Consider the following 25,433-nt stretch of genomic DNA (forward strand, 5'->3'; position numbering starts at 1 on the left):
AAATAATTGAAAAGATAATAGATATAAATATATATATATATATATATATATATATATATATATATATATATATATATATATATATATATATATATATATATATATATATATATATATATATATATATATATATATATATATATATCAAAACAGAATACCTACAAAAGATTCCTTTTAATTGGTATCAGTATGCGTATCAACCAAACAATTATACAGTCACTGGAATAATGTATTTTTACATGTATAGAAAACAGGGTGCTGAGCTCCTTGGGTATATCCATGATCCACTTTTGCATCGGGAGTTTCTCTTTGCCGAATTGTCTGAAAATTTGCGATAAGAGCTTCAATACAGCGCATTTTGTGGGCAAATGTGAGCTACTTATCTGTCGAAAAAAAAAAACACTGCCGCAGTGAATCAAAAGTGCCAAGAAGAGGATCCGGCTCCCTACTCTCGATAAAAAATAAATTCTCGCTGAACATTACTAAAGGACCTATGTATAAATAAGAGATCGTTCTCTTTCGATTATAACAGTGGAATACTAAACATTTTGGAAAGTTTTTCACTATAGATCGAAAGGCAATTTCCTTGACTAGCGTTTCATACAAAAAACGCAACAGAAGAGGTTAATGTGACTCAGTTATTAATGATAGAGAAAATAAACAAAGAGAGCCAGTCAATGTTAGATAGGTCCTTTAGAAACGTTGCGTGAGAATTGCTCTAGTAGCATTTCTTGATGTAGAAGGTGCTTTTGACAATGCGTCTTTCAGCAGTATGCTGTTCAGAGTCATATTGTTCCTTTGTGAAAAAAGCTGCTTCCCCTCCGAGATTTGTGGTTTCCAAGAGTTTTTGACTACAAATTAGTAGTTTACTGTCGATTTGATGGTAATACAATAAATGTGTCTGCCAAAATCATAATAAATCACACTTTGCTCGGCTACTCGCGAGTAAACGTTCCCGAGCTCTTCATTTGACATGTTCTCCTGAGCAGACGGGTGCGGACTTACCCACACCTAGTCAGTTCGCGAGTTTGTAATGTTTATTATGCGTTGATATACACTCGTGAGCTGCTACGTGATGCGAACTTTTCCACCACTGTCTTTCAGTTCGATAAGAAAAGTCAATAGAAAACATGCATTTTGATCCTAGAATTATAGTTTGGATTTTGCAAATGCTGAAAAATAGAGAAGTATCTGCTGAATTGGGAGCATCATCTATAACAAAAAAGACCACAAAGGGGTATCCTCAAGGAGGCGTAGTGTCCCCTTTATTATGGTCACATGTTTTTGCTGATGTTTTCAATAACTGACAGAACAAAGCTTCGAAGTCATCGGTTTTGCTGGTCATAATAGTTAGGGGAACATTTGAACAGATTTGGTCATTTTTTTGCCGTATGAGCCTTAAGTTTTAAGTTCATTTTTAATTTGTTTTGTAATGTTGTATGAAAAGATGAAGAGGTTTTGTGCATCTTTGAGAAAAATTTCGTAACGAAATCACTCGAAGGGGTTTTTCCCTCTTCCAAAATGTTTGGTAAAATAAATAAATAAATACCAATGGGAAGACGGAAAACTGTTTTCCTAGGGGAACGGATCTGGTGTAGTGGTTAGAACACACGCCTCTCACGCCGAGGACCAGGGATCGAATCACATCCCCGAGATAGTCACTAGAAATTTTAGTAACGACTTGCTTCGGAAGGGAAGTAAAGCCGTTGGTCCCGAGATGAACTAGCCTAGGGCTAAAAAAATACTCCATCTTAGAGTGTGCTTCTATATGTCTTAAAAGAAAGTATGGACATGCAAGGATTTGCGTATTTTCACATAGCCAGGCAGCACTGTTTTCAAAACCAAATTTACTCGACCGACGCACGACATGTTTGGTCCTGCCTTCATCGCCCGCCCCCGCACATTGGTCCAAATTTTCAAATAGCTGGCAAAAACCCCATTTCCAAACTTAGTTTTTAGTTGGAAAACAAAGTCAAACATTCATCTACCGTATCAGGTAGTTGAGAATACGAACGAGAAGTTCAAAATAAACATGTTTTTCTACATGCCCAAAAATCTAAACTTTTGCTTCAAAACTCAACTAATCAATTTTCACCAGAACCCGTGCAAATTTTAGTTTCAGCATATTTTTTTTCTGGTCAATAACTCATTCTCATAGATTAGACATCTTCGGATGCAAATGTATATTCAACTGTCGTTAACCTTATTAAATTAATACGTATTGTCGTAGGTACTTCAAATATTTAAGGAAAATCTTCTTTATACCGTACAAATCGCGCCCCGCCACCCCACGCGGAGATATCTTGCTCAAACGCGCGTTTAAGACTAAAAAATCGACTGAAGAAGATTCTTCTTGCCTATGTTTGCCTAAACAATAGTTGTTTAAAAAAGTTGATAGCCAAAAAACCTATGAAAATCAGCATTTTTGTTAGAATTTTGCCCTATGACAACCAAAAAATTGTGACTGTGCTCAAAATAGAGTCTTTCGCCCTAAATCATGTTCCAAAACACTTGTAATGGCTGAAAATAGTGAAATATTGAGAATTCGTAATTTCTGCCATGATTTTTTTAAACTGGGCCAATGTGCTCCGCAGGAGCAAGCGTCAAGGTCGAAGGATCAAAAACAACTCAAAATTGGGAGCGTAATATATTACAGTTTATAGCTTCAAATAAACAATTTACAGAAAAACATTTCAATAAAAAATCACTCTGCATAGTTAGTGGACTACATACTTACAGACCATTGCCCGGCTACTTAGATATCATTCAAAGACGATAGGTCAACGTCCATCTGTCGGTTTTGTGACTGTAAGATAGAGACTAGAGTGGTTCAAAAAATCGTTTTTGTTACACACCACTCATCTGATACTAGATCAAATTCAGAGTGTCCTCCTAAAATTTGAGCTCATTCGGATGAAAACTGAGATTGCACAAGCTGTTCAAAGTTTGTATGGGAATTACTATGAGAAAAGCAAGACATTCTTTCAATCGGTCATATAACTTCTGAACACTCTATTAGAGACCTCTCAACACTTGCTTTGTGACTGCTCAACACAATTTTCGCATAGAAGACAAATACATAGATGCATATTTCAACGAGGGCACACTTTTTTTTATTAACGATACTTTACACCAAGCATGTGCATTCGTGTCAGAATAAAGATCAATAATTTACAATACAATTTCATATTCACAAATTCATTTCATTTACAGTATTTAGCAATAAATTTATCTTGCCGTTTAGACCGCTTATCGAATTTAATTCTCCACCCGGCTACATCATCTGGTTCGGGATCTGGACCTGAGTCCTTTTGAAATTAGGCAAGAAAATCCCAAAGGTAGCTGATTTCATTTTAAGAATCATGCCAGATTTGGGTACGACGCACTATACATAAAGGTAAAATTAAGAACATTTTTAAATCAATCAAAAACTTTGATAAACATTTCAAAGGAAACATATAAAAGATTCGTAAACAACGATTTTCATTTCTGAGTGAAGAACTAGCCATTCTGTGTCAAAATTTACATTAATATAGATTTTAAAAAATATGTGTGTTTTGCCTACAGCGCAAAGCGAGTGCTACACTGCCGTTCTACGCATATTTGTCCCGCGGTCCATAAAGTTTACATAGGACATAAGACAAGTAAGCGTAGAATGGTAGTACAATAGTATTAAAAGTTAGAAATGGTGCTACTCTAGGCACATGTGTTCCTAAAGTGTCCCATACAATATTACATAGAAAATATGATTTTTCGTAATTTTCATATTTTTTCACAAGATGCAAATATAATGCCGTAAGTAAAAACTAACGAAAGCATTTGCATATGCATTACTCATGAGCGTATTATCATCCAGGAAACAATATTTCAAGTCAAATTACGAGAGTTTATCTGAATTTCAAATTATTCATATGTGTTTTTACCCATTTCTCTCGCCTGACGATGGTATATTCAATACTAAATGATATTGATTGGCTTGAAAAATATGGAAGAAATCGATTTCTGCAGTAAATCTTTTTGTTGCCATTTGTTGTACATCCATAAAGCCATGTATTCCTTGTGGATCAAATAAATGTATGAATGTCAAATAATTGGCGCGTAATAAATGTCACTGGTCCTGAGCAATGGACCTTTGCACGAGTTCACTAATTTGACATTTGAGTGGTCCCATATTCACTACAATCGAAGCTTGTTACAACGACATCGCAAAGGACCGTCGTAATAGGGAATTATCACTATAAAGAATAGTTATAACATCAAAATATTTTTCAAGGGATCGAAAAATGTAGCTATAGAGAGATTTTGTCGCTATAAAAGTTATAACAAGCTTCGACTGTAGTTACCATGGTCCCATAAATAACACGGCACCTTCAAAATCCATGGACCGATGCACGAGTTCACTAATTTGACGTTTGAGCCGTGCTGAATTCACTGGTTGCTATGGTCCCATAAATAACACGGCACCGCTAAAATGTCAGATAATGAACCCGTGCATAGGTCCATAGGTTGTTTTTTGTCAATGACAGATACCTTTACTGTAAGAAATATTGCAACATGAGCCAAGAAAACTAATCCTTCTTTGTCATAGTTCTATAATAGAAATCTTAATGCAAATCTCATTAAGCAATTTAACATCTTGCATTCATTAATCCGACTTAAACGTGATCAACAAAGCTTATAACAAGTGAATGTACAAAGCTGTAGGGATTGTCTCAGTCTGTGCAACATTTTTATCACTTAATCGACCTTTTGTTCTAATCCATTGGATAAATTTTTGGGAGTACATAAGAAGCTTCTTCTTTCAGTACACAAGACAACACCTTCAGAAAAATGTACGGAGCGTTCGATAAAATGTGCATCTCGCTCAGCGTTTATTGCATTGCTTTGTTGTCACGCTCATTCGACACAAATTGTCACCAATTCGTTGTCGAAGACGACGGATCATAAAGATTAGTGATGCTACAACATAACTACTGCTAGTCGTTTCGTATAATCAACACAATGGATGGAGTTTAAATCTCAAATATCGTAAAGAATCCTTCGAGACTGAAGAATATTGTGTCTCTCTTCATTCCGCGTATTCACGTACAACAATGACAAGACGAATGACTTTCCCCGTCTTAGATCATTGCAGTTCTGTTCAAAAAACGGGCACAGAATTCATTGAAAGTATTCTAGGGTAATGGTACTTGTACAGGTCTGAATGCGTCGAAAAAATAAGGGGCCTAAACGCAAACGTAAATAACATTCTAGACAATTTTCAGTTAAGTTCAAAACACTATGTTTTTGTTTATAAATTTTCTCTGTAAATTATGAGTTTATAACTGAAATAACTTAATCTTCCAGTCGTCGTGTGGTTTGCCACCATAGAGCCACCACGCTGCTCTTCTGAACGAAAAGCGAGGTTTTTCCACCAGTGTTGTACACAATACAACTGTGCGACGACTGGAATGTTAAAACAAAACAACATCAGAATCAGCTTTAAAATTTTATTAAAACTTAAAAGTCAGAAATCTTCAAAGGCAAGAAAACGACATTTATTGTGTTCTTTGGCAAAAATCTCTAGATCAAAAATTGAGTCCGTCGATGCAATATTTTTTTAGTTGCCTTCTACAAACATGAGAATGACGAAAAGTCGGCCATTATGGAGCCATCTTTGGATTCTGGTATGAAATACAGTAACACAGAAAGATTCACGCCAATTTGCATGGTAAAATAATGGAATTCGATGCATCGAATCTTGGTACTACGATGAAAATCGGTTCATCCACCCTTGTAGAGGTATTGCTTTATTGGTGTTGCGATGATGATAGCTATGCTCTTGTTTGTTTCCCACGCCCCACCCCCTTTGTGAGAAGATAAAATGCAAATCAGGTGCTAAATCCAATCCGATGGCGGCGAAGCTGAATGGTGCTGCAGGATGAATTCCTAGAAAGGATGTCGCAGCAGACCCACACTTAAACGAAGTTACACAAAATTGGGCTCTTCCGGACCAACAAATCGGGTGTGTAATTTCAACACGTGCTAGAAGCCTACACACAGCGAACTGGACTATCGAAATTCATACATTTTGCCTTATAAGCAGTGGAACGGTTATATAGCAATAGAATGCTTTATGTATTGTTTTAACAACACTCCTCATCAAGGCGTCGATAGGCGCGTGGTTTACGGGCTTACCGTTCGCAAGGTTCTAAGTTCGTTTCCAGGTTTCCGTGTAAACATTTTTTGTTTCTAAAAACTGATTTCGTAAGGCAAAGTTATGAATTTCTACCCAACTTCTTGTGGCGAATTTACATAAAGGGTTTCTATGTTTTCCGATAGTCCATTTGCCTCAGTGTAGTTTTGGGATGATATCTTCTTCTTATTTGCAAAGAATGTGGTGCATAAAGAAGCTCCGCACCTTTGCGCGAAATGAAGGAAAAATCAGTCCAAAATGTGTGAACATAAAACGCATGGTGTACTAGTCAAGAAGAGACCGTCTTTGTGTAGGTTTATTTCAGCGCGCAGGGTTTCCATCAGATTCACTCCGGAGAGCACTGACTGGCGGCACGAGATCTCTTGTGGGATCCTCTTGACTGACTGACTCACTCCGACTGGCTGACTGTTGCTATTCAATGTTGTAGTATTCTATCGAGTGGAAAGTGAGTACCAACAGAACATCACAAAGCCAATGCAGATTCGGTGAGGGTGAAAGATGAAATTTGTAAAAAAATGCAAATGAATGGCAAGAATTATAAACGCAAATAAAGAAATTTTGAAAGGCGAGTCAAGTGAAATGCTCTTGAGATGAATTGTGGGTGTATATTCCTTTATGAATGTTCGGTATTCTGGAGAAAAGTATAGACTTTGATTATGGATTGTTGAATGTGATGTAGAGCGATTGGATGAAGATAGAATGCTTGGTATGTTCGATATTGCTACTTCAGGTTTGGAAAAAAAAACTTGATTTGGTGATAAGCTTTCCCTTTTTATTTGCCAAATTTTCTGCACATGTATGAGCTCAATGCACTAAGAATTTGTTTCAGTTGTGTTGAATACTTAAATAAGTTGGCTCCATATGGTGCTTCCAAAGTATTTATTGATAGGAAAAATTCATATTTACAGCTGTACTCACATGTCGTTTTTTTTATTGTTGAGATAAATGTCTGTCTAGGATTTGAATAAAATCATAGGGCCATTTTTTAAAGCTCCATCCTGTGAATAATAACCTCACAATTCATTAAAAATCAATGATAATTCCTTTGTTTACCGTTTGTATAAAAAATATCCCTATTTTAATTTTTATTTATTCATCAAAAAACCTAATTTGGAATATGGTAACATCCTAATATCATTGAGCGTTTTTCAGTGTGTGGTTTGTCAGTATTCGCATATTGTAAAAATTTCAAATGATCTTGTATAGGCTCAAGCAGTAACAGTCATTATGGAGCCAATTTTATGGTGACCAAATAAGTTTCATTATATTTCAAACGCCTCACATAGATAGGCGCCTCGCCATAAATAAATGATAAACATAGTTTAGTACTATAACTTTTAATTCCACTAGAGTTTGTCTCTTTTGACAGATACGCGTATTTCGACCTCATCTGTAAGGTCATGTATTAGACTTGACTTAGTCTTACGATTTTTATTCAGTCGAAGAAAACGACTTGTGAGTACAGATTTGATTGAGATTTTTTTCTGATAATAATAATCTGGACAGCACCGTGTCCCATCCTTGAAACACGAGAGATGAATGTAAAATAAGGGTGAAAATGTGCACGTCACTCAAAAACCGAATAGTTCGGTACTCTAGATAAAATAAATTTAAAGGAAGCAGTAAAAACAGTGAATAACGCAAAGTTTAATGTACATATAAGTAAGTAGTAATAAGATGCCAGAAGTAAAAGTTGGTATATTGTAGTGGCTACGAAGACGATGACAAGCAGATAGCAGACAACCATTGTGTGCATGAAACGAGGGAATAAAGTTATGAGCGAACGAATAAATTGTGTTATGAAGTTGCGATTGACGACCGGGTTCTGCTCCCCGAAAAGCAGCCGGCTAAAGCCGCGTCTCGTAGTAAGTAACGTAATTCGGTGAATTTATGTGTGATATGATGATGAAGAAGCATAAAAATATATTGATGATAAACAAAGATAATTACGATGAAATGAAGTAACAAACATCAACAAACAAACGCTGAAGGAAGATAAAAAAAGAATAGTTTAATTAATTGATGAATAGTACCGACAGAATGTACTTTTAAATGCAAATACACATTGACGACAACGTACGGCGGACTGGGCGAGTGTTTATTTGTTCAATATCAGATATCACATTTCATTGCTCCACGATTCTATTCGGCATGGTGACGGGATATTTTAGGCACTAATTGGATCACAAATCACTTTCACCGGCACGGAAATAATGAATGCATCCAATCGACCTACTGATTGGAAACACCATCTCATTTACACATTAGGCTGGAGTGCGTGGATGGTAGGTATGGATAGATAATTTTTGAGCGTGCCAAAATGATCAAGGGTCGTTAGTGATTGATGAATTGTGCAATCGTGTTATTTATTTACGCAGGCCAATGCATCGGCATTAGTTAAGCTGGATAAATATTCCATAGGTTGACTGTGCAGCCAGTGATTGGAAACGATGGTATGCGAAATGCATTAAATTAGCTTGCATTGGAATTTCTCCTTCCTTTGAGCCCTGTAACATACAGTGTTAAACAATTCATTTGCATTTTTTCGATTTTCCATGCAAAATTATCGAATTTAGTAGACTAGATCTGATTTATTTATGAATCGATTTGAATGGAATTTTCAAAGTTCTTCAGACATAACATAACATCATGTGTGATTGTGGTGTTGCTTATGAGGATAATGACCATATTGTTTTTCATTGTACGCGTTTTGCTATACCTAGAATTACTTTCTTTATAAATTTGAATATATATCATCATTTGCTCCCTCAATCTGTTCGTGATATTCTGGGAAGTAAATTCTTACCCTCGTTGAAAATACTCTATAGATTTTTAAATGATGCTTTGTATTTCGTATGATTCTGCTTCGTTCTTTTTCCTCTTTTCAGGTTTGATGGAAACATTTCCGAAAAACTCATTTAAGGATGGCATCAAGTTGTTTTCGAGCCATGGCCCTTTTTCGAGAATTTTGGCTCTGCAATGGATAAATGCCGCCTGAGCCTTTAGATTTATATTTTATTATTATTATTATCATTTTGTAATGTAATTTTGAAAAGACAAAGAGGTTTTGTGCCTTTTTGAGAAGAATTTTATAAAGAAATCACTAAAAGCGGTTTTTCCCTCTTTCAAATTTTTTTGTTAAAAAATAAATAAATAAATAAATAAATAACATATCAACATATATTTTGAGTGTTGTTTTTACTCACAAGATCAAAAGTACTAAAAATTGATTTCAATTATTGATTGAATTCAGATGAATAATTTACAATTCGTCAAAAATTCCATCTCTATACCTTTTGAACGGGGACGGACCTGGTGTAGGGGTTAGAACACACGCCTCTCACGCCGATTACCTGGGATCGAATCCCATCCCCGAGATAGTCACTAAAAATTTCAGAAGTAACGACTTCCTTCGGAAGGGAAGTAAAGCCGTTGGTCCCGAGATGAACTAGCCCAGGGCTAAAAATCTCGTTAATAAAGATAGAAAAAAAACCTTTTGAACTCAAGATTTTACTCAGGTTTAGATCCTTGTACGTTCGTTTAAATTTAAATGAAACTAGAACTAGAAGTTCGGCTGGGATTGGCCATAATCTTCTTCAGTGTGCATACTTCAGTGCCTCTATTTATACAAGGTCAATAACGGCGCCGGCCTTGTCCTTACAGTCAGGTGGGATTGGGGGAAGGAATATTAGTGTGTAACCTTTGCTATTTGGAGACCGTGTTTGCCTCTGCATCTCCACAAAGGTTACTGGGAGGAATGTTTGTTAATGGGGAGGATCGTTGGGTCACAGGATTCACTTTGATAAGCGATTATATCATGATAAATAATTATTTATGAGATATAAAATATTTTCATTTGATATGAACAATTTCTTTGTAGAGGAATATTATGCCGACACTTGAGGTGACGAACCATTCAAAGTTTGTTGAACAAATACCTAAATGGAACATTTCTAACACTCTTATTCTTATGCCGACACTTACAGTGGCAAACCATCCAAAGTTTGTTGAATAAATTGAACCTTTCGCAAGTCTACACTTGTAGTGTTGAACCATTCAAAGTTTTTTAATTACAAATATAAAGGTAAAAAGAAAGGGGTGTTTTGAAAAACAAAAAAAAAATAAACATAAATAATTCAAAAATCAGAGTTTGTGTCGACACTTACAGTGACGAACCATTCATAGTTTGTTGAAAAATCATATTTACGTCCCACCGTTGTAACGATTAAATGTGCAGTCACACATATTTTATAGATTAGAAATAGTAGCATGAAACAAGCTCACCAGTTGATCCTTCATCCTTGATTGAACAGCCACAATCCACTTTCGGCTATATAAAAGAACACAGAAAAAATAGGCGCGCGACCCGAGTGGAAAAAAAACTGACGACTGCTTTGGCTTTCTTGACGCACTGCCCACACGCAACCCGAGCCTGTTAGATTTCATTACAATTCTGCATGATTCTAATACAGAAATTGTATTAGATCGTTGCATATACAGAAATTGTAATGGTCGACAATACAAGGCATTGTATAACAAAGAACATGGAAAGAAGCGAAATAAATCGGAAAAATACGCTTGTGTCCGCGCCGAGTTTGAGATGCATGAGAAACAGGTTGGCTGCGTAATTACGCAGCCATGAGGCATTTAAATTATTTCAAAAAGATTTAGACGTCGGCGGTCGGGAGTCGAACCGGGAGTCTTAGCTTCAACATCCAGCATATGGCGCCCCATCCATCACGGCTATATCAGTCTCTTAACGAAAGCAAGTTTGAAGACTATTATAAACAACACCCGGCTGCTGTTGGCGAAATCTGAGAGTGAAAGTTACTACAGTCAGGTCTCCAATTAAACACACGGTTGAGGAGCGTAATCAATATCAGCGTTATATATAGGATTTCATCTTCGACATTATTCCCAGAATATCTGATATGTATTAGAAGATAGTTCAGTACTGTCTTTAGCGATGTTTTAGTACACGATGTGACCTACCTTGAAGACTTGACGATTATCCTTTTAGCTGAGAACTTGGCCAGTGCTGCTTCTAAATAGAATAATATGAACCTTACAGGCAAAGTATTTTCTTTTTTTTTTAGTTTGAAAAATTGCCGAACACACGGAGTTCCATAGCCCAACTTAATGAGTATAGATATTATATGTTACATACATGTCACATACTGCCCATAACTGCATATTTGCAACATTCGATAAAAGTAGGCATGGAGTAAATGGAATACCAAGTATGCATTATACGCATCGTATACTAGGTGAATAGTCAAAAAATAATTCTGATTGAACTTTCATTGCTACTACACTATGAGGCTCATTATAATCTCAATGTGACTGTTATGCGGTTACAATTACAAAACACCTTGGTATTTTTAAGAATAATCTCACAGATTTCAGTAAGTTAATCGAAAGTATTTATCATTTGATGACTCTCCACGGTATGAACCCAAAATTGTCAAAAATGTTGAATGTGACAACTATGCAGTTATGGGCAGCATAAGAATCTTATAAAATCATATTAGGCCATGTTCTCAACTTAAAGGATGATTTTCACTCTTAAATTTAACACGTACTGATTATTGAAACTTCTTAGAGATATTACTGTGCTATCTTTTATCAAATACGAGTTATTCGATAATCAAACCTCTGAAAACCTCCGAAACAATGAAATCCCAAATTCACTGGTATAAAGATCGCATTGTGAGAATGCGTTCAATAGGAGGCACGACTGATTTGAAAAGCGGAGCGGAGCGGAGCGCTGTAAGGGAATGTTTGCATGTAAGCGATGGACGATTTTGAATCGATGTTCCGAACATCGATTTTTTCGTTTCGATTAATCGATTTTTTGAAACTACAAATTGAACTTTAACACTTCACTTTTGCAAATTTTTGAATCGATGTAAGGATCACTCAAAATCAAATGAATCGATTTTCTTCATACGATTTATTGTTTCGATTCATCAAATATGAAATTGATTACAATTTTATAATGAGTTGATAAATCTTAAACCTAGTTTTGAAGCATTGAATGTATAATCTTTAATTTCAAACGTTATTTAATTGAAGGAATCAAATACTCAAATACAATAGCATTTGGTCTTATTTTAGGAGCTTTTTTGTATATTTTCATACGAGCTTTAAAATGATTAAAATGATTCGATTAAATCGGAGAATCGATTCGTCATATCGAATTTGAAACGATTCAGTAACATCGATGTTCTGGTTAAATTAGCCCAACGCTATTGCATGTATTGGATAAAATGAAATAATACTTCAAATATGAAGAGCTACCGGAGGACACAATACAATTCTTGTATAATTCTTATGCAGGAATTTTAGTAGATAGGACCTTGCATCTTTTGTAAGCTACCGCGAGCCAAGTGGGTAAATGGGGGAAGTGAAATTAATATTTTACTGAATATGTGAATTAACGTTTTAAAATCTTGAGTAGACCTTTGACACCATTTATATAACTATTACTCCGTAACAACAGAAATAAAAAAAGTTTTAGAATTAATTTGACGTTGAACTAAATAAATTGACGTTGAACTAAAGCTTTTAGAAATCATAGAACTTCTCTAAAACAGGTTGCCAAACATTACGATATTAATGTGTCTACTTCGGATAGCCAATTGAAAAGAAGACGTTGATTGAAAAAATCCAATATAAGAAAACATATGGAAATAACGTAAAGCTATTTCAAAACATAAAAATGGAGTATAGTACTTTATTTAATGATTCCGTCTCAAGAAACGAAGAAACGATTTCTCTCAAAGAGTTATCCGACGTCAAATCCAACTTTCGTAAAAACAATAAACAGATAAATAAAAATCTACAAAGCAGGAATGCAATTGGTGTCTCATGATGTAAGAATTAACATTGAAAATGTTGTAGTAATGTTGTTGTCGAATCACTTAAACATACATAATTAAACAGAAGAAAACTTAACTGACAAGGATAACATTACATAACATCTTTGTTTACAAGTTATTAATGTGATTGTTCATTTGGAATTCCTTAACAAATGTTAAAGTTGATGGAAATCGTAAATATAACTGTATTTAAATTTATTGTTCAAAATGATAAACTTTTGAATTGCTCCATTTATGAGGCAAATGAAAAGAAGGGATACATTTTTTAAAAGCTTTGTATGTATTTTTTTTTCAATTTCACATAAAAATCAATTTCAGCATACCGTAATCCGGGGTAACATTGATCAGCGGGGTAACATTGATCGGGATGACTCATCTTGTTAAACGTTCAAATAAAGATTTATTGATGAAACGTTTTCGAACCATGAATGGTGCCTCTCTTTCGAATATTCATAAGCTAATGATAATTAAGGTTTTTGCCAAAATTGCGTTTAGTTCATGCGCAAATTTGTCAACTTTTTAAAACAATGATTTCTATCATTTTCACTAACACTACCGAAAATTCATGTCTCACATGAGTTCTGCAGACGATGTGATCAAGGAAAATGCGGGTGTTACTAAAAATGGCATCGCCGAAAACGAATCCGTTGTCAAATCTTTCATAAGTTTATTCAATTAGGCCACATTAACTAATTACTATTACGAATGTAGAATTTCATGAGGAAATTGCCTACTTTTAGGCGTATTCCGCGGTTCAAGGTGTTTTTAATTTTGAAATAACTCAAAAAGTAAATGACTTCATATTCGGCTTCAGGGGCCCTGATTTTAGTAAGTAACGACATTTACAATATTAGCGAACGTTGTTTACTTGGGTGATCAATGTTACCCCATATCAGCTGAATCAAAAAATCACTTAAAACATTTATTTAAACATAATTAAATCTTTCGAAAAACAAAATAAAGTACATAGCTAGGAGCGGTGGGTGCCAGTACTTGTTTTAAAAATATGAAACTTGTAACATTTGTTTTGTGAAATGAAAAATTTAACCTTTCGGTCGTCGCGCGAATTTTTGTAACGCGAGTAGTCGCGCGTTGTACTTTGTACAACACCCTTGGTTTTGCGAATATCTCAGGAGTCTGACCACTTAGATAGATGACGTCTTCGGCAAAATTGATCAGTAGCTTATGGGCTATCATTATTATAGATAAGAAATTCGGGATTTTGCCACTAGGCGGCGCTAGTGAGCATTAAGCTTTTGTTTCCCAGATCTCATGATCCTGACCACTTAGAAAGATGGCGCCTTCGGCAAAGTTGTTCGGTAACTCAAGGACTATCATTGTTTGAGCTAGTTGATTCAAAATGTTGCCACTAGGTGGCGCTAGTGAGCATAAAAAATTTGTTTCGCAAATATCTCAGGAGCCTGATCACTTAGAAAGATGGTGTCTTCGGCAGAGTTGTTCAGTAGCTCAAGTTCTTTCTTTGTTTAATCCTTAAAGTTAGAGATTTATTAAAATAATGATAGTCCCTGAGCTTCTGAACAACTTTGCCAAAGGTGCCTGTCTAAAAAGTCAAGATTCTGCAGTATCCGCAAAACAAAAATTTCATGCTCACTAGCGCCGCCTGATGGCAAAATATCGTATTTCTTGGCTCAAATAATGATAGCCTTTGAGCTACCAATTTACTTTGCCGAAGACACCATCTTTCTAAGTGGTCAGGCTCCTGAGATATCTGCAAACAAAAGTTTCGTGCTCACTAGCGCCGCCTAGTGGCAAAATTTTGAATCAACTAGCTCGAAAAATGATAGTCCTTAACTTACTAAACAACTTTGCCGAAGACGACATCCTTCTAAATGATCAGGATCCTGAAAAATCTGCAAAACAAAAGTAAAACTTCCATGCCCACTAGAACCATCTAGCGGTTAAATTCCGAATGAAATAAAGTACCATCAGATAGCGCTTCACCTCCAGAACAACTTTACTAAAGACCCCAAGTTTCTATATTATCTGGATTTCGAGATATGACGATTTCAAACTGTGGTTTCCTCGAACCGTACATAGTGCGTTCATTATTATGCGACTTCCATGTACATTTGTTGATTTACCGTATTATAAAGGGTCATACTGTAAATAGAAACTGCCGAGCATTGTTCTTAAGAAGATTCTTGAGGAATACATTTAGGTTTGGTGTCGATAGATATCTTTGTTGCAAAATGATAGCATATAAATCACAACTGTTGTACAAAGTACAACAGCGCGACAGCCCGAAGGTTAAGAAAAACTAAAAAAAATGATCAATGTTACCCCGGATTACGGTACCGCTTATTGGTGGTAGTCAAGTTGAAAAATAAACACGATCTTATTTATTTCAACTTAAAGTCTTTAGAATTGGAAGAATCTCAACTATACACTTTCCATTATACCACTTGCCCCATGATACCTTATTAGATTTTTATTTTGCGTCTAGGGTGCCGGTGCCATTAGTGGACTACCTAAGCTATAAAAAATCATAAGAAAATAACGAAAAGCCTTAGCAGAGATCTTTTGGCATCAACAGAAAGATTTCAACCTCTACTATATGGGAAAAATATAAAAAGAGTAATAAAATTAATTTTTTAACATAAAACCGCTTGAGCCACTATTGGTACACGTGTTCCAGTAGTTGCGCTAGTGCTCCAGTAGTAGACGTTTGGGAATTATAAAGGAATTTTAAACAAAAAGGCAAATTTTTACACATGTTTACCGTTTTTCCCTTCGAACAGCAACTAATATCTTTCGAATGAAGCATTAAGAACATCTCTGGGACTTTTCTTCATTTTAATACATCCATTTTAAAAACTGCTTCCAGCCGTTGATCCACTACTGGAACACGACGGCAACTATTGGTGCAAGGGAGCAAATTTTTTGCGTAAACTTAATTATTTATATGACTTTTTGATGAAATAAAAAGCTGAAATTTGGCAAATCGACTAAACTAGAGACGATCTATCCACCAAAAATAGCACATGTCGTTTTTATCAAAAAATGTACGTTTTATTCCATAGTCCAATCTACTGGTACATTACAACCATTGGTACCGGCACCCTACATGTTATTTCATTATTTCCTTGCTGACATTACGTCCCTGCTGGGACAAAGCCGGCTTCTCAGCTTAGCGTTCGTATGAGCCCTTTCACTGATATTAACTGTGGGGGCCCCATACATCTTCTTCTTCTTCCTGGCGTTACGTCCCAACTGGGACAAAGCCTGCTTCTCAGCTTAGTGTTCTTATGAGCACTTCCACAGTTATTAACTGAGAGCTTTCTATGCCAATTGACCATTTTTGCATGTGTATATCGTGTGGCAGGTACGAAGATACTCTATGCCCCGGGAAGTCGAGAAAATTTCCAACCCGAAAAGATCCTCGACCGGTGGGATTCGAACCCACGACCCTCAGCTTGGTCTTGCTGAATAGCTGCGCGTTTACCGCTACAGCTATCTGGGCCCCTGGCCCCATACATATATTTTATAGTTATATAAATTATGTTGGAAACAGTACCCCTACAGGCCAAGTTCTCAACTAAAAGAATGATCATTAACTCTGTAAGGTCGATCTAAAGAGAATGAAACTCAATCGAAAACAGCATTGAACTATCTCTTAGCACGATATTCAATAATACCTCAAAAAATGAATTTTCACAAAGTTCTTATGTTCGCGTAGTAGTCATGCGCCTAATTGGAGACCCGACTGTATTCGAATGTCAACTAGACACGAAAGAAGGAAAGTAGAAATCCTTTATAAGAGAGATTCGCGGAAGCTGACACTTCTGTCAAAGTGTGAGCCAATCGAGCAGCGAGTGCTGTCAAAGTGTGAGCCAAACGAACATGCGTTATGTTTGTTTTGAACTTTTCTTGAGAAGTAATGTAATCCGTTTGAAATTATTTCGGTAAAAGTAATTTTGCACGAAGCAAGAATATGAAATATTTTTCTATTTTAAATTTTTGTCAATTCAATTTTTAGTTGCTGATGTTTTTAACTGTTTATTAGCTTGGATATGTAACTCAAAGATCTATAACGAAACAAAATACACTTTTTAGCAATGAGGAAGTCATGTCCGTGTTACAATATTATTCTCGACGCCGAGCAAAAACAGCACTGCTGGTCTGTTGCCAAATTATTCCATTTTACTTCCGCTTATCTCTCTATAAAGGATCACTAAAGGAAAGCAAACTGTGGAGCTGATGTATCACGTAATGCTATCCCACTTTGTCCTAAAGAGAATCGAAGTTATTTTTAGACATGGCTGTGTGCTTTTAAGTTTAAAGGGGGATGTTTGCATGTGTTGGATAAAATGAAGTAAAACATTTTAATACAATGAGCTGCCGGTAGGCACATTACAACTATTGTATTGTTCTTATGCAGAGATTGTATTAGGCGGGACCTTGCAATTTTTGTAAGAGATTTTTATTTTGCGTGCAGGAGCAAGCGTCAAGCTCTAAGAATCAAAAAGAACTAATCGAACACGGCACTTTTTCACATTACTCGACCGACGCGCGACATGATTGATCCTGCCCTCGTCACCCGCTCCCGCAGGAGCAAGCGTCAAGGTCAAAAGATTAAGAAAATTGAGAGTATCTCTCACTTATTGCTTTCTTGATCCGCTGCACATCATGAGAGTCTGTTTATCATCTACTGCTACAGCTCTTATTACATCGGGGATGGTAAACAGTGCATGATGAAACCCATAGGCAGGGCTCATCAATATATGAATAAAAAAAATACATTTAAAAAATTTCAGCGATTAAAGCTTGTGAAATTACCTTCTCAAAAATATATTTTTGAAAGTTTTCCACTAATTGGAGCATAGTTTTTCCGGCTTTTCTTTACGAATTTTCTCAACGGTGAAAAATTTTGTGGAAAACTTTTTCCAGTTTTTTTTTTATTCCTGAGAAAATTTGCTTTCATTTTCATAAAAAAAAACTTTGTTTCTACGATGCTTCGTTCTTGAGTTATGATTTTTCAAAGTAAGTAGTGTCAGAGGAAAACAAAAAAAAATCCAACTGAGTTTTCCGAAATTTTTCTCAATAATTTTTATTCATATATTGATGAGCCCTGCCTGTGGAAAAAGTTTCATTAAAATCTGAGACCCTTGGGCCCACTTTGAACGGAAATAAAAAAAAATTCCCCAATGTTACGCCAACTAACTCGATCCATGGCAGCTAACCTCCAGTTTGTCGATGGATAATAGAACCTGTTGATTAGATTTTTGTCAGTAGAAAGTATAGCTACAAGTTTAACGCACATCTTTAGATTATACAGAACTTTTTCTCAAGATAGTTAAAAAAATTACCTACAGGAAGTAGACTATTTTTCAAGCACGATACAAATTTAAACTGAACAGTTATTTAAGAATATTGGTTTAAGGTTCATTTGAATACCATCAATAATAATAATTGGTCCATCAATCCATTGATTGACAACAATAGTAAAATTTCAAACTTTTCCTTATTATATTTTATGAAAAACATTAAATGTGTATTTTATTGAGATTAAAGTGGATTAATAGGTCTCCCACAAAGACCACTTTTTATTTGAAAAACTTCATAGTTCAATGAACACAATTTGCATTTTGCACGTATTTGCATTTTTTCCATAATGTTTTATGTTTCAATTCTACATATTCATTTTTAGAGCAACCTGCAAAAACAACTGAAAGTGGTAAACTTTGCTTGCTAACATATTAGTGCGATGAGTATGAGTATAAGAAGAGAGGTCCTAATCAGTTTATCACCTGATGATTAGTTAACGTCCACAATCAACACTCTTGTAAGTTTTAAATGTGTATGTTTAATTATTCTAAAATAATATAGCTTTGTACTCTAAGAGAATGAAGAATTTCATTGAAATTTCAGACTCAAAACTTTTGCAGCAACTTATTGAGAACTGATTACTATTTGTGTATAAATCCGTAACAAAACGTTATTTTCATTTTTTTTTTCTTGCGCATAAACCACAGTTGACATCATTGAGTTAAATTGTGTGCCGTTTTCGTACAATTGATTGAGTTTGATACGCTAGTTAAAACCATATACAGAATTAATGAATTAAATAAATTTATCATAAATTGATCATAAAGATAACATGTTACAATATTTTTCAGAAATAACATTGACCAGATTTTGTATCTTAAAAAACATTTTATTTCTTAAATTTATCATTGCAATTAATTAATCATCAAACAAGCCCTAATTAACAAAGATTTAACTACACAAAGTATTTTACATTTTGTAGGACGGAAACTTGTTGAAACATGTTTAGAGTTGGCTTTAAGATTGTTATTTTTTGTAACTTTTCTGTTTCAGTGATTTTTATTTATATTTTTTAAACAAGTACTGATATATTAGCTTTTGATTGCAGTTGATAGATTGCATGAAGATTCATTTTGAATGGATCTATATTTTTTCATATAATCGAAAGCGGTTTTCTGTTTTGTTACTTTGTTTCAAGCTTTGATTTCAAATTTTACTCCATTTGTCCAATACTATTTTCCTTAAATTTGAGACTTAAATTAAGCTCTACTTTAACTAGGCAGTCATGAATAAGTAACGAACTATTCAACACTTCACCAAATAGTGATCGTAGAACACAGATTGTTTGTAAACGTTGCAAAAATTCTAAAATCATATAATTTTTTATACTTCGTGTATAAAGCCTTAAGATTTTAGATTCAAATGAAAAAAAGCTCTGACATGAGGTTTCAAATTAATAGTCTGTACTTTTGCATTCACATTTCCAAATTGATTAACAGGAGTTATATTATTATGTTTAGTATGTTGTGGGTCCTGCACCTGAAAAAAATATTTCAATTTGAATTTATTTTGAATTTTGAACTGCCCTAATCCACACTAGAATTCTAGGATACACATTGGCATCCCAAGTTTCAAACTGAAATTCTGCGATCCACAAATCAATTTGTTAAGCTGAAACAAGCAACATTTTGCTTAAAGTTGTGTAGCTGACATTTTCAGCAAATCAGATGGCTGAATTTTAATAGCAATCTGCTAATTTTTGTTTTCAGCAAACAATAATTTGGTGTGCATATCGTAATCCCATCTCTCTAATCATGTAGGGGGACATGGGGCAAGAAGGACACCCGGGGCAAGAGTGCTACCTCTAATTTCACGTAGTTCAAATCAATTTTTTGATGTTTAACGCAGGATAAGTACAAATTGAGTACTAATTGAGGGTTTTGTAAATATTACAGTTTAAAATGTTTAGTACAAAAAAATAGAAAAATGTCTTTAACTCACCAACGCAAAATATGCGAAATATTATAAGAATTTAAGACTGGAAAACCAGGTTTGACTCCCAATAAATACAAAACATATTGATTTTTCCGCACAGTATTGATGATTTTCAATTATTTAATATAGCTGTGAGGAATTTTTTTTCGAAAAAATCCTTTTGACATTAAATTTTACATATATAATAACAGTATGTCTTATGGGGCAAGAGGGACACCGCAATTTTCTCATATAAAATCAAATGAACTTTTATTTTTCTTGTTTAATATTGCATTCAATCAAGGTTTCCTACTAAATAAAATCAAAATAAACCATCTTGGACATTCATAATGGTTTCTGATTTTTTTTACTATTATTGTTACAGTCAAATAAGATGAAAACTAAATTAATTTCGTAAAATTACTTTTTAACTATAAGTCAACTTTTATCCCTCAGTTTTTATCTTTACTTACTCTTCAATTTATCCTTTAGGCGGGAAAATAATAATATACAAAATTTGTGGCATTTTGCTCTGGTGGTCTTCTTGCCCCATACGAGTAGCACTCTTGCCCCGTGCCTCGTTGAAAAACCTCATAAGAAGGGACATTTAAAAAAATCTAAAATCAACATGTGTTTCTTATATTTTTGAAATCTATCGATATCATCATTTAGAACAAGAGCTGAGCTTGCCCCTACACTGGAATAATCTTCAAAAATTGTGCTAATCAACCATGATTTGAACCTATATATCTTAAGGTGTCCTTCTTGCCCCCAGCCCCCCTACGTTAATAGCTGACCCGGGAAGCTCACAAGATTTATTAAAGCAACGATGGACGGTGTCCAAAACTGCGTGAAGATCTCGGGCGAACACTCCAGTTCGTTCTAATCCTGCCGAGGGCTATGGCAAGATGATGGACTTTCGTGCATACTATTCAATAATGCGCTTGAAGGCGTCATACGGAGAGCCGGACTTGACAGTCGAGGCAGGATTTTCACGAGATCCAGACAGTGTCTGCTATGCGGACGATATTGGGAGAAAATTTGAAACAGTGGCAAATTTGTTCACCCTCCTGAAATGCAAAGCAACAAGAGTCGGGATAATGGTGAATGTGTCGAAAACTAAATAACATGCTGGTAGGCGGAACTGAGCACGACAGAGCCCGTTTAGGAAGCAGTGTCACGATAGACGAAGATTCTTTCGAGGTGGTTGACGAGTTCGTCAAGCTTGGATCCTTGCTGACGGCCGACAATAACGTTAGTCGTAAAATACGAAGGCGTATCATCTGGGGGCTCCAGAAGAAACTGCGGTCTAAAAAGATTCACCCTTGCACTAAATGCACAATGTACAAAACTCTCGTTAGACCGGTAGTCCTCTGTGGGCATGAAACGTGGACTAGCTCTTGGGTTTTTTGAACAACGGGTGCTTTCCCATCGTTTTGTTGGAGCTCTTCTGCAACAATTTATGACTATGCGTTTTACCCATCCCTAAAATTTGCGAAAATCGATATAGACTAGCCTTCAAGGCACGTGCAATTCACCATTCAAATTATCTCAAAATTTGGTTCTATAATAATTGATCTGAAAAAATAGAGCTTTTTCATGTTCGGTCGTCCTCTCGGTTCTCTGGTTATCTCATGGGTAGTTCGATTAACATAATAATTGTTTTTTTTTTTTATCCAGTGAATGAACTTTGTACCAAAATTTGGTTGGCATTCAAGATTGTCGAGTACATGTTTAGACTTTTTTATACTAAATTTAGAATAATGCTTATATTTTGCTACGAGCAAGAGCACTCCAGTGTCGTTGGAATCCATAACAGTTCTTCTTGTGAATCCTGTATTGATGTACTCTCTGCCTTGAGCATCACATTTTTTCATGATCCTTCAAGCAACTGTGCCACTTTACAATTACGTTAACTGAACGACACTTGAAATATCGTCAAGTACTATCAAGTACTATCCGTAAGAAAACAGCCACGCGTAATAGAATATTACCTTCCCAACCGGAAAACAACAACTTCCCAGGTGCTCTTGATGCCAATGTACAAGGAAATCGAAAAACACTCAGAACACAAACAAGCACCCCGAGTTTGCTACATCAGAAAGGTACGGAGAAGTAGCAAAATGAAATAACCTTTTCGAAAAGCTGCACTCAAAAAGGCGAAATTCGGTGGCGAAGGTTGATCAGAATAAACTTCCGGATTTTATTAATAATAAACGTCAACGGCCAAAAGGTGTTGTGCTTCCGCCCATTCGTTCGGTTGCACCCATATGCCGCGTCATGCCGTCCAGAAGAACCGTGAATTGAGGTGGCACTGGGTGAGTAATCTTGGCATCGGGTAAATCAGATTACTGCATGACATCAATGAAAAATAAGCGCATATTTTTAACAGTGAAAAAAGGAACTAAACAGCTCGAAGGTTTTAATCAAACAGAAAGCCCTCGAATGATAATAAGGGGATGAAGGTGTTGCACTGAAGTCTTCATATTTTCAAACCCCCCTCATCTTCTAAGGGCTTTATTGTATTTTCATTGTATTTTTAACAAAACTGAATCCCACCACTCTACAAGCATATCGCCCCTAATGGAAAACCGGATGTTAACCCTACGAAAAGCATGATTAGATTTTTTTTGAACCTCATAAACTGCCCATAAAGGCATAACTGTCCCATATGGAATAAGTAAGCATTGAGAAAATAGCGCTCAAAGTTTAAAGTTTGTTTTCTCATACAAATTTTCGAAGGTTTCTAGTACATTTTTGTACGCCTTATTCATTTAGCATCACTGCACAGATTACTCATTTTGCTTCTATTGTTCAGCAAAAAAATATAAACTTGAACACAATTCACGTTTTGCAGTTGCTATTTGGGTGGAAAGTTCATATAGAGACTGTTATGACTTTATTTTTCAATATGGGACAGCACCAAGCTCATATTTTTCCGCAACATTTTCAAACAAAGTGTGTAAATTTTGATATGCATAGTAATGTATATATTGAACCATATATGTTGCGATGAAAAAAGGTGTTGGTTCAAAAATCCATATGGGACAGTTATGCTTTTATGGGCAGTAAAACAAAATATGAAATTTAAATGTTCACGAAATCGAAGAAAAATGTACTTAAAATCGAAAGTCTATATAATCGAGGTTCTACTAAATCGAAGTATACCTGTATAAGAAGGTGCCATTTATAACTTATTAAATGATACCAATAAATCAAATATAGTATACCTTTCGTTCAATGGTAAACCTATTTGAAAATATAGTATTGTTACAAGAGAACCTATTGCAATTTCATTCTAATTGTCACCAGGGTGGTAGTCGAACACCTAATTAAAATCTAAGTTACGCTTACGTCACTTTGTCAGATTACGTCAACACTATGAAAGTTAAATAAAAAATAATAAGAAAGTCTTGACATTTTTTTTTGAATTATGTCATCAGCGCTCCGTCTCCCCTCTCCCTGAGTACAGTTCCACCATGGTTTACAGTAGCCTTGCCATCTAGAAAGACTTCAGCAAAAAACTATAAGGGTACATCCCAATGGGGTTGTACGAACTGGTGACGTAGGACCACGATGGTTAATTTAACTGAACTTGATGTCGTTCTTGTTGCTCGTTTTGACTTCATACTGTTTTCAGTGCTCGAAACTTTCGTAAATATTTATGCATATAACGATTTGCAGTCAAGTGTACGTTTAATCATGTCCCAAATATACATTATCTTTATCCGATGAATTCGTCATATTTATCTATGAAAATGTGAAATTTCACTTCAGGTTGTATGATCATTTTGAAATTATATTAGTAACCTCCTATGAAATATAAGGTAGCATTGGAAAGAACAGTAGTGATTGAGGCTTGTTCAGCATGCTGAAGCAAAATCAAAGTAATTCTAATTAAAGAATATTTAACAGCAATGTGTCTATAGGAAGTTATTCGAGGATTATAATGAAAGCTTCAGTCATCGCTTTGTTGATCCTATGGTTTGAGAGAAATATTATTCATCGCTTGGCAATGTGATAAATAAAGTCTGAAATATTACTCTGTTAACTCTCTTACACACATTTGGTGGCCCTGAAAAGAGCCAAAGGCTTTGTTAGCTCGGATGCTGTCATAGATGAATCGCACTACAGGATGTTATCAGTTGATTGCCATGGTTAAACGAAGAATCCCCAACGCAAGTGTAGAAATTTGTATAAGTTCTCTGCTTATAAGACGAACCAGGTGAATGTTTCGTGGTGTGGATGGCACACATCAGCAACAGGTATTAAATCACACGGCTGAAGTCGAAATCTGAAAACGTAGCTTAAGTTTGAAATCTTGTGCGATACCACAAGCCGAAAGCTCGATTTGTCTAATAAAAGTAGTAATGATGCCTAACGGGCTTGGTTCTTGACTGCACCACAGATAAGTTTATCACGAGCCGAAATCTCATAAATCAGATGCGAGGAGCTGAGCAGATTTGGAGAAGCTCTTACCAGCTCGAAAGCAAAAATGGAATGAAACCGAATCCGGCGAAGGAAGCATGCTTTAATCCCTTAGATTAGCAGATGATGCTCCTCCTATTCGTGCTCTTCTCTTCTAGTTGACCAATCTGGAAAATGGGTATGTGCCAATAATGTTTTGGGCTTAGAATTACTTGAAAATTTCGAAAAATGATAATGCGTGAGAAATTGATCAAACATGAATGGTTGGAATGCTTGACATTTACTAAATATTCTCTAGTTAGCTATTGATAATCAATAATTTTCTTTGGTATGAAAGTGAATTTCTGATTAATGGGTGCCAAAATGATGAAAATTGTTCAATCAGAATTTCTATTCAAAACCATTCGCAATTTTGTTGCATGTGATCATATTCATAACCGAAATGCTCGGCAAATCAAAGACACTGTTGGAAATGCCTCTCTAGTTTACATTCGTTGTGAAATGTTGAGCACTCACCTCGACGGCACTGCAAGGCGTCCAAGAATAGTCTCAAATTGTCGTGCCATCAATTATTCATGACAAATTAAATTTTGTACGAAACTGTGAGATTGATTGAGGAATAAAAGATGTAATAAGGTCGGAAATATTATTCTTTCAACTCTTTTCCA

Source organism: Aedes aegypti, chromosome 2 (assembly GCF_002204515.2).
Source record: "Aedes aegypti strain LVP_AGWG chromosome 2, AaegL5.0 Primary Assembly, whole genome shotgun sequence".
Classification (NCBI taxonomy): domain Eukaryota; kingdom Metazoa; phylum Arthropoda; class Insecta; order Diptera; family Culicidae; genus Aedes; species Aedes aegypti.